We start from the raw sequence: 9,221 nt of genomic DNA, 5'->3' as shown, positions 1-9,221 counted from the left end.
CCGCGCGGCTAAATATCTCAGTATAGGTCAGCAACCAGGGCCCTCACATGCCCCCCAGTTGCCAGACAACTGCATGGCAACAGCACCGGCTGACACGGCCTTGCCGGCACCGGTAGCTGTTAGCCAAGGCACACAATCTCAACCTCAGACACAGGCGGACCCCCCCATCTACAAGTCCGCCCCCATAACAGTGTGGCACAATGCAAAAGTGCCCTACGAATGCTTGTACGACAAGCTCGTGCAACACCACATCAAATTCATGGCAAAAAACACTCAGAGGGGTACTATGTACCACTTCGCTTCAGTCCCCATGTATCATGAGGGACTCAGAATCATCTCAGAATCCGGGGTCGAATTCTTCGTAACCCGCGCACCAGAGGACAAGCCCCTCAAGTACGTCCTCAAGGACATTCCTGCCGGCACCAACATCAGCCGCATCACCAGCGACCTTCTGGCGCAACATGTCCCTGTCGTAGTCATTCATCAAATGTATGACTTCAACAGGCGCGCCCTCAACATGTTCCTGCTGGATGTGCCGCAGGGCAGCGAAGATAAAATCAACCAAATTAAATATGTATTTGGACTCAGAGTACGCATTGTCGACTACCTGCACCCAAATGCGCCATTGCAGTGTGGCAACTGCTGCCAGCTCGGGCATGTGTCTAAGCAATGCCACTTCAGGATCGCGTGCCCCCAGTGTGCAGGGCCGCACAAGCACCAACAGGGCTGCTCAAATCCGCCAAAATGCGTAAACTGCCAACAGGGCCACAATGCCAGATTCAGGGGCTGCCCTGAGTACCTCAAGGCCATGGCACGTCGCCGGCCTAGGGACAGAGGCGCCCCCAATCTGCGGCAGACTGCCCCTAATAATAACTATTACCAACATACAAGACAACCGGGCAGACAAGCACCACAACCACAACACATACCATCTCGACAAGCTAACCATCAGGCGGACAGTGATGGCTGGCAACAAGTCCGCCATGGTCGAAGGGCCAGAAGTCTGCCAAGAGAGCAGCACTGGCCAGCCCAAACCAACAATAGGTTTCAAGGCCTCGACGAGGAAGACTACCCCGATGCACTTGCATGGTCCCCGCGTCAACAACGAGGGCAGAGGCAAAGAAACGCCAGAGCTGCGTACCACAATCACACGCAGCAACCCCAGCAACAGCAACAACGCAGACAAGAGCCACGCAGACCGGCACAGCAGCCTAAGAACAGTGAGCCGCAGCAAACGCGGCTGACTGAACTGCAGGCTGCACTGCGTGAAAATGCCAGGCAAACTGCACCAACTCAGCAACCTGCCCCGGCGCAGCAACATCCTGCCACCGCTGTTGCTGCCAGCCAGCCTGTTCCAGTTCCAGTTGCCCAGCCGGCGCAACCAATAACTGCCAACCTCCCGCTGCCACTGCCCCCAATGGAGGTTACGCAAGCGCAGACAGACACTAACTTCAAGGCGTGCTCAGTGCTTAAGGGCACTCTCACAAAAATTGCCACAACACAACCAATCCACATGGACATAGCCACAAAACTTGTCAACCTCCTCACAGCCTGGTTAGACACTACTGTCCCCCTTGAACACAGAGTCCGCCTTGCAGTTGAGCTCATCACTGCCATGTCCGACGTTGCACATGCACCCACACATTAATCATACCATCACCATCAAAAATATTGCCACATGGAATGCAAACAGTGTCCGCCACAAAACACAGGAGCTAGAGTTATTTCTTCGGGAACACGACATCCACATTTTAGCTCTTACAGAAACACACCTGGCACCCACAGACACATTCAGACTACAGGGTTACATTATACACAGGAAGGATCGCACAGCCCAGGGGGGAGGGGTTGCTCTAGCAATAAAATCCACCATCTTACACCACACTATACAAACTCCAGACCTAGGCATGATGGAGGCAGTAGCAGCCTCAGTCACTATAAATGGCAGGCCCTGCACAGTCATTGCTGCCTATGCCCCACCAGGAAAATCATTAAAAACAGAAAACCTGCAGGCTCTGGCAACATTCACACCCTCCTTTCTGTTGCTAGGGGACCTAAACGCCAAGCACCCCTCCTGGAACTGCGCACGGGTCACTGCAAATGGACACACATTGTTTCGACACCAGGAACAGAGCACATACATGGTGTGCGCTCCCTATCACCCCACCCGCTACCCCACCTCCTCACTCCAGACACCAGATGTACTAGACATAACCATTTATATGAACACAAATTTTATTTATGAACTAGAAGTAATCTACGAGCTTCACTCAGATCATATGCCAGTTATTGCTACGCTTGAAAATACCGACTCGCTAGCAACGCAACCTAAAACAAGCCGCAACTACCATAAAGCAAACTGGAATAAATTAAATAGCTACATTGAAAAACACATTAATCCTGTTGCCATCATTTCCTCCCCAAATGACCTCCAATCCTATTCCGCCTCCCTCACACAGGTAGTTGCGGAAGCCATAAATGTATCTGTCCCACTTTCAAAACGAACAGCTGACCCGGCGACACTTCCACTCTACATAAAGGAGCTCATCACAGACAAGAACCAAGCACGTCGGAGATGGCAGAGAAACAGATGCCCAGCCTTGAAGAGGATTTTTCAACACCTGCAGACAGAAGTAAACAATCAGCTCGCACTTCATAGGGCCAGAGTATGGGACGAGAAACTTTTCAACCTCACCACACAGGACAACTCCCTCTGGAAACTAACCAAATCACTCTCCAAAAAACCTATCACTATCCCTCCTATCCAACTCCCGACTGGAGGCGTCGCCTACACACCCACAGACAAAGTGGCAGCGCTGGCGGACAGCCAAGAACTTGCCTTCCAGCCAAACGTTCAGCCCACAGATCCAGAGCATGAAATACATGTAAATGACCAGGTCAGCCAAATCAGGAACTCACCCCTCCTGGAGGAGCCTGTACTCACCTCTCCTGAGGAAGTGAGGAGAGTAATAAAATCACTAAAAAACAACAAGGCACCTGGCATGGACAAGATACCTACGATCGTCCTAAAACAACTACAGGACCCAGCTCTGCAGGCAATAGCCACCTGCATAAATGGCATACTAAACACCAATACATGGCCAACTGTGTGGAAAAACGCCAAAGTCATCCTACTCCCCAAGCCTGGTAAAGATCCCCGCCTCCCTAACAGCTATCGTCCCATCAGCCTCCTCAATACACTTTCAAAAATAGCTGAGAAAATCCTCACCAGCCGCATCCAACAAAATCTGGAACAAAATCACACTCTCCCTGACTACCAGTTCGGTTTCAGAGCGGGGCACTCAACAACCCACCAACTGGTGCGGATAGTTGAACAGATCACACTATCCTTTGACTGGAGACAGTACACTGCTGCGACATTTCTAGACATAGAAAAGGCCTTCGATCGTGTGTGGCATGAAGGCCTAATCTATAAACTTCACACAGCACACATCCCTGACACATATGTCCGCACACTAGATTCTTACCTACATGAACGACACTTCCATGCCTGCATCCCAGGTGCCACCTCTACACGCCGTACCATCAAGGCTGGTGTACCACAGGGCAGTGTTCTAGGCCCCTTATTATTCAACATCTATGTGGCAGACTTCCCAGCCTTCCCACAGGGGGTAGAAGTAGCGTGCTATGCAGATGATACGATGCTATATTCAAGCTCTGTGAGGCCTGCGGCTGCACTGCAGAGAGTACAGGCAGCACTAAACCTACTGCAGCAATGGTTTACAAAGTGGAAAACTGCAGTCAACGTAGGAAAATCAAAGGCCATTATTTTTACCAAGCGCCATATTCCAGAACATCTGCCACAACTATCACTTTTCAATGCCGCAATCTCTTTCTACCCCTGTGTGGAATACCTGGGTGTACTCATGGATGCCAGGCTTACATGGAAACAACACATTCAAAACAAACGAGCCAAGGCCTATGCGAGGCTCGCGCAATTATATCCTCTCCTAAATCACAAGAGCAGCATCTCCACAACAAACGGTAAGCTTTTATATCAGGCATGTATAAGGCCTATTATGACCTATGCAGCCCCAGCTTGGAGCTATGCCTCCAACACAAATCTCCGCTCACTGCAATCTGCGCAAAATAAAGCTCTCAGAAGAGTCGCACAAGTGCCTATCTATGTCCCCACAGCACTCATACACAAGGAGCTACACATGGACACACTTCAGCGAATATACTTTAAACTATCGTCATCTTTTTATTCCCAATCTGCCACACACTCCAATCCACTCATTCGTAGCCTTGGAAAATATAAACCTGAAGATTCAAGAACACACAAGAGACCAAAACACGTGTTGTGCGAGAAGCCGCCGTAATTCCGCGGCAGCGCACACAAGAAATTCACAACCACCGACCGGAACAGCGCTGATTGGCTGCGAGCGCGCGAGGGGGCGTGGCTCGAGGTAGTCGCGCGCGGTTGCGGACGGTATAGAAAACTTTCACTTAGTTCCATTCCCGTGCGCCCGCGCAGAGAAGTCACTTCAGTTTTCATTACAACTTTTTCTGCACTACACCTAGTGCTTCGGTCTTTTACCATCGAATTTAGCAACTCTCACGCAATCAATCACACCACATTCCAACGATCTTCTGCCTTGTGCTTCGCTACAGTGTATGCAGAGACACCGCCCATAGTGCCTGCAGCCATGTGAGCGGCGCGCCGACAGCAGAGATCGTCAGCTTCTCCCCAAGTTTGCCCTCCACAGCACCCACTGTATATAATTAGTGTTAAAAATTATTTCGCAACGTAAAATTAAATATTCCCAAGTGTTCCTTCCTCCCAGTGTTAGATATTAGTGCTACGATTAATATTCTTTCTCGTCCTAATTTTAGCAACTCCCTTCCCCTGCCACAGCGACTCGCCGACTGCAGAGTACATCATTTTCTCCCCAAGATTGCCACACCAAAACCCATTAAAAATTATTTAGTGTTACAAAAATTCTTTCGCAACATAAATAAAATTTCTTTCAGTGTTATTTCTTCACAGTGTTAGATTTTAGTGCTACGATTAAACATTTTTTCTCGTCATAAAATCTAACAACCCCGTCCTATGTGTCACAGAGACGCCAACCACAGTGCCTGTGTCAGGTCCCCACTGCACGATCTCCTGTAATTTCGCAGCATGAATCATCATGTGCTGTGTACTCTTACGTTTATGTTATTTTAGTTGCAGGTCGCGCCGACGGACTGGCGCACTCGGCGTTGCTGAGACCAATCTTCAAATTCCATGTTCCTGCCATGTACAAGTAACCAGGTTACACCAACATAACGCATCTGGCCATCCCAGGCAGATGCGTTATACCTTATCCAATTTTCCCCCTCCTCCCCTCTGGGATATCCGGGCGGACATTTTCACTACCGGGTAGCAGGTTTCCTCCAGTGCGATCGCTGGTTTACTGCTGCCAACCCATTTGCTAAACCCCTATGCCTGCCGGAGCACTAATTCCCGTGCTCCTGCAGTCTTGCTTCGCGCCAGACGCACGTCGCCGCGCTACTCCCCCCTCCCCCGCAGGAGTGGGGAGTGGCACTGGCATTTTTTCAGTATTTAAAGTAAGCGTATAGGTCCCACCTGGCACGCATAAATTTCCTCTCGTCACATCACTCCCATTTTTATAGGAGGGCCCACAATCACTTCGGTTGTGTGGGACTGGCTTTAGCGTGGAGGGGCTATTGCAAAAAAAAAAAAAAAAAAAATTCCCGTCTCACTCATCTAGCGACAGCGGCACAGCTCAGACCTACGATGCCCCCCAAGACGAGCGGTAAGGCAGCCAAAAAGGCGGGCAAGGCCCAGAAAAACATCTCGAAGGGCGACAAGAAAAAGAAGCGCAAGAGGAAGGAAAGCTACGCAATCTACATCTACAAAGTGTTGAAGCAAGTTCATCCGGACACTGGCATATCATCTAAGGCCATGAGCATCATGAACAGTTTCGTGAACGACATTTTCGAGCGCATCGCGGCAGAGGCCAGCCGCCTCGCCCACTACAACAAGCGCTCCACCATCACCAGCCGCGAGATACAGACGGCCGTGAGACTGCTGCTGCCCGGGGAGCTGGCCAAGCACGCTGTCAGCGAGGGCACCAAGGCTGTCACCAAATACACCAGCTCCAAGTGAGCAGGTCTGGTGTGCACATGCTTACATAAACGGTCCTTTTCAGGACCAAGAACATGATCATGAAAGGAAATGCTTCTGCTGCTGTTCTACAATTCCCTCAATCCCTATGATAGTAAATGTAAGCTTAACCAAGGCAGAAATATTTTCATTAAAAAAAGTCTTTAAGACGCATGGTTTACTGGCTGAGATATATATATATATATATTTTTTTTTTTGCTTACTTCTGTGGTCATTAGTACATTGCTACAAATATATTTATATATATAAAAAAATAAATAAAAAAATCCTTTCTATTTAATTTAGTTAGATCATATATCAATATTAATGGCAAAGACCAGTTGCATCGATTCACTTTGAAAATAATTCCATTTGTGCTAAAACTGGACACAGTAAAAAAAAAAAAAAAAAAAAAAATATATATATACACACACACACACACACACACACATAATTCGAATTCATATTATGCTTAACTGCGTTTGAATTTGCAATCATGCACAAGATGTTTTGTACTTCGAAGTAAAAACAACATAATGTACTATTTAACTACCCACAGTACAAATGGATCCAAAAAAAAAGTGAATTTTCATGCAGACGAAAATGCTTACATTTATTCTATTTATATTAAGTACCCATTACTAACAGCTTATACTGGGTGGAATACAACAGTTGACATGATTTTACTTATATGGCAATTTAATATTTAACCAAAATTAATGGTAAACTAATATTTTAAAGTGTCATTTATGGCCCCTTACCTTCAGCATGTTTGCTTCCTTGCACACAAACGAGGACAAACACATCACCCAACTGAAAAAAAAAAAAAAATTTCACTTGCATCACAAATAATTTAAAATTTTTCACCACATGAAGTAAATATTTCGCAATAAAAAAAAATATAGCCCTAGGACTCGTGTGCACACCTTTTCTTCCCCACATCGCACACGCAAACAAAACTTCCAAATTATTACAAAATCACTCGATTATTATACATACATAAACACACATGTATTTTCCGAATAAGTGAGAAATGCAGGCCGATGAAAGTCAAATTTCGTTTCGGAAATTAAATCTCGCACAACTACCGACACATAACCAAACTTGCGTACATTTACATAGCATTAACCCTCTAAATAATAAACAAATGAAAGCAGAAAAAACAACATCGCTACCCACCGCGCGCGCTCCTGGCGGCGGGAGTAGGAACTACTTTGCACACAGACCGACATAGCCCCCTGCCAAAAACAGTAAAATAAATAATATATATAAGTCTTTTGGCGGGAAAAAATTTCTCAACCGCCTGGGAGCACCCTAGTGTGTGCCTGTCTTTAGGTTATGTTACTTTTAACTTCATTTTCTACAGGCAGACGCGAGGGTGCTCGCCCATTATTTTTATTTTTTTAAATTCTTTCCTACCTTTGGTGTGCCATGCAAGAATTTATCGTCAAAATGGCGGCCCCGAGTGCAAATTTCTCGTCTGCACTGCTGGCTGGATGATTATGTGATGTTTTGAAGGAGGGTGTTTTTTTTTTTGTTTGGATTTTGTGTGAGGGGGGGAGGGGGCTGGGCTAGCTTTTTTTTTTTTTTAAATTTTCTAAACATTCATCTCTTATGTAACAGTGTTCAGCATTAAAAAATTTAAAAGAAGAGGCACTTACTCATCAATTTCAAAACAGCCTATGAAGAAAAATAAAAAAAATTTAAATTCATTCCAGTTTTATACATTCATGATTTGATCACATGTATAACTTTTCTTTTTTATTACCTTATTTAATTTTATTATTATTACTACTATTGCTGCTACAACCTAGAAGATACCTCAGTGATACTAATACCTGCTGGTAAAGTTAAAGGTTTCACCTTTCTTTCTTTAAACATATCACAATACCTTTCTTGAGTTAAATATTATCTAATGGCTTTAAGAAGTTATGGTAATGTTCATCAGTTATAGAGTGTGGGTTTGTGTGTGTGTGTGAGAGTGTATTTTGAAGAGGGCTTTGGTGGTTGGGATGGTGAGGGTGGTGGGTGTTGTGTGTGGAGAGGGGGGGGGGGGGGGGGGAAGTAAAAGAGTGTTCATTACACGATTTCTCCTGTTGTTTGTAACAATCACACCTGGTATAGCTATTTCGAGTGGCAAATACAAACTGCAAAAAAAAAACATCTATATCATTGCCAACGGCCATATCACGATGAACACACCGGTTCTCGTCCGATCACCGAAGTTAAGCATCGTCGAGCGTGGTTAGTACTTAGATGGGTGACCGCTTGGGAACACCACGTGCCGTTGGCACTACTATTTTGCACCCTACAGAAAAAAATTTTTTTTTAAAAATTTCAATTTTAAATTTTTTTTTCCCCCACAATCACCACATTTCCCCCCCCCCCCTAACACACACACACACACACACTCACTCTCTCTCAATCAATCAATCAATCAATCAATCAATCAATCACTCACTCAATCACTCACTCACTCACCCACCCAGCAGCAGCTGTGAATCTTTGCATGTGTATACCTCATACAAAATTCAAAGTGAAAAAATAAATAGATAAGTGTATATGTATGTATGTATGTATGTATGTATGTATGTATGTATGTATATATGTATATATATATATATATATATATATATATATATATATAAACACACACACACACACCTATTTTGAAGTTTCTCTGTTTCAGTGGGCAGTTATGTATAATAATGAGAGATTCAAAAAGACGTTGATAACAATGTCATCAATGCCTGTTTAGTGTGCTCATTTGTTGGATGGTCGGCAGCAATACTAGAGGTGGTACAGCTGTAACCTGTAAAATTGTACCTGCAATGTGTTGTGTATGGAAAAAAATAAAAATTATATCATCTAAATTTTTGTTATCCAACAATAACCTTCCCATCAATGCATGATGTCACAGTAGCCATAGCTCTACTCTTTCTGCCATATAACATTGGGGGAAAAAAAAAAAAAAGGAGCTATTAGAATAATAACAAAAGATAAAAAATCATCTAACTGCAGACCAAAATTCAAAAAACTTAAAGTCCTGACTGCCATAAATGAATACGTTCTAGAAACTTTTTATTCA

The 9,221-nt window shown here is 45.0% G+C and overlaps 1 non-coding gene across 1 annotated transcript; it reads left to right on the top strand.

Annotated features, from left to right (window-relative positions):
• The first annotated feature begins 8,307 nt into the window (after positions 1 to 8,307).
• LOC134543900 (5S ribosomal RNA) lies at positions 8,308 to 8,426 on the top strand. The gene has a single exon (XR_010077347.1). It is a non-coding gene; the product is annotated as a 5S ribosomal RNA (ribosomal RNA).
• The last annotated feature ends 795 nt before the right edge of the window (positions 8,427 to 9,221 follow it).

This window comes from Bacillus rossius, unplaced genomic scaffold, assembly GCF_032445375.1.
Source record: "Bacillus rossius redtenbacheri isolate Brsri unplaced genomic scaffold, Brsri_v3 Brsri_v3_scf23, whole genome shotgun sequence".
Taxonomy (NCBI): Eukaryota; Metazoa; Arthropoda; class Insecta; order Phasmatodea; family Bacillidae; genus Bacillus; species Bacillus rossius.
The sequence above is the reverse complement of the archived record's forward strand: the minus strand, read 5'-3'. Positions and strand labels throughout refer to the sequence as shown.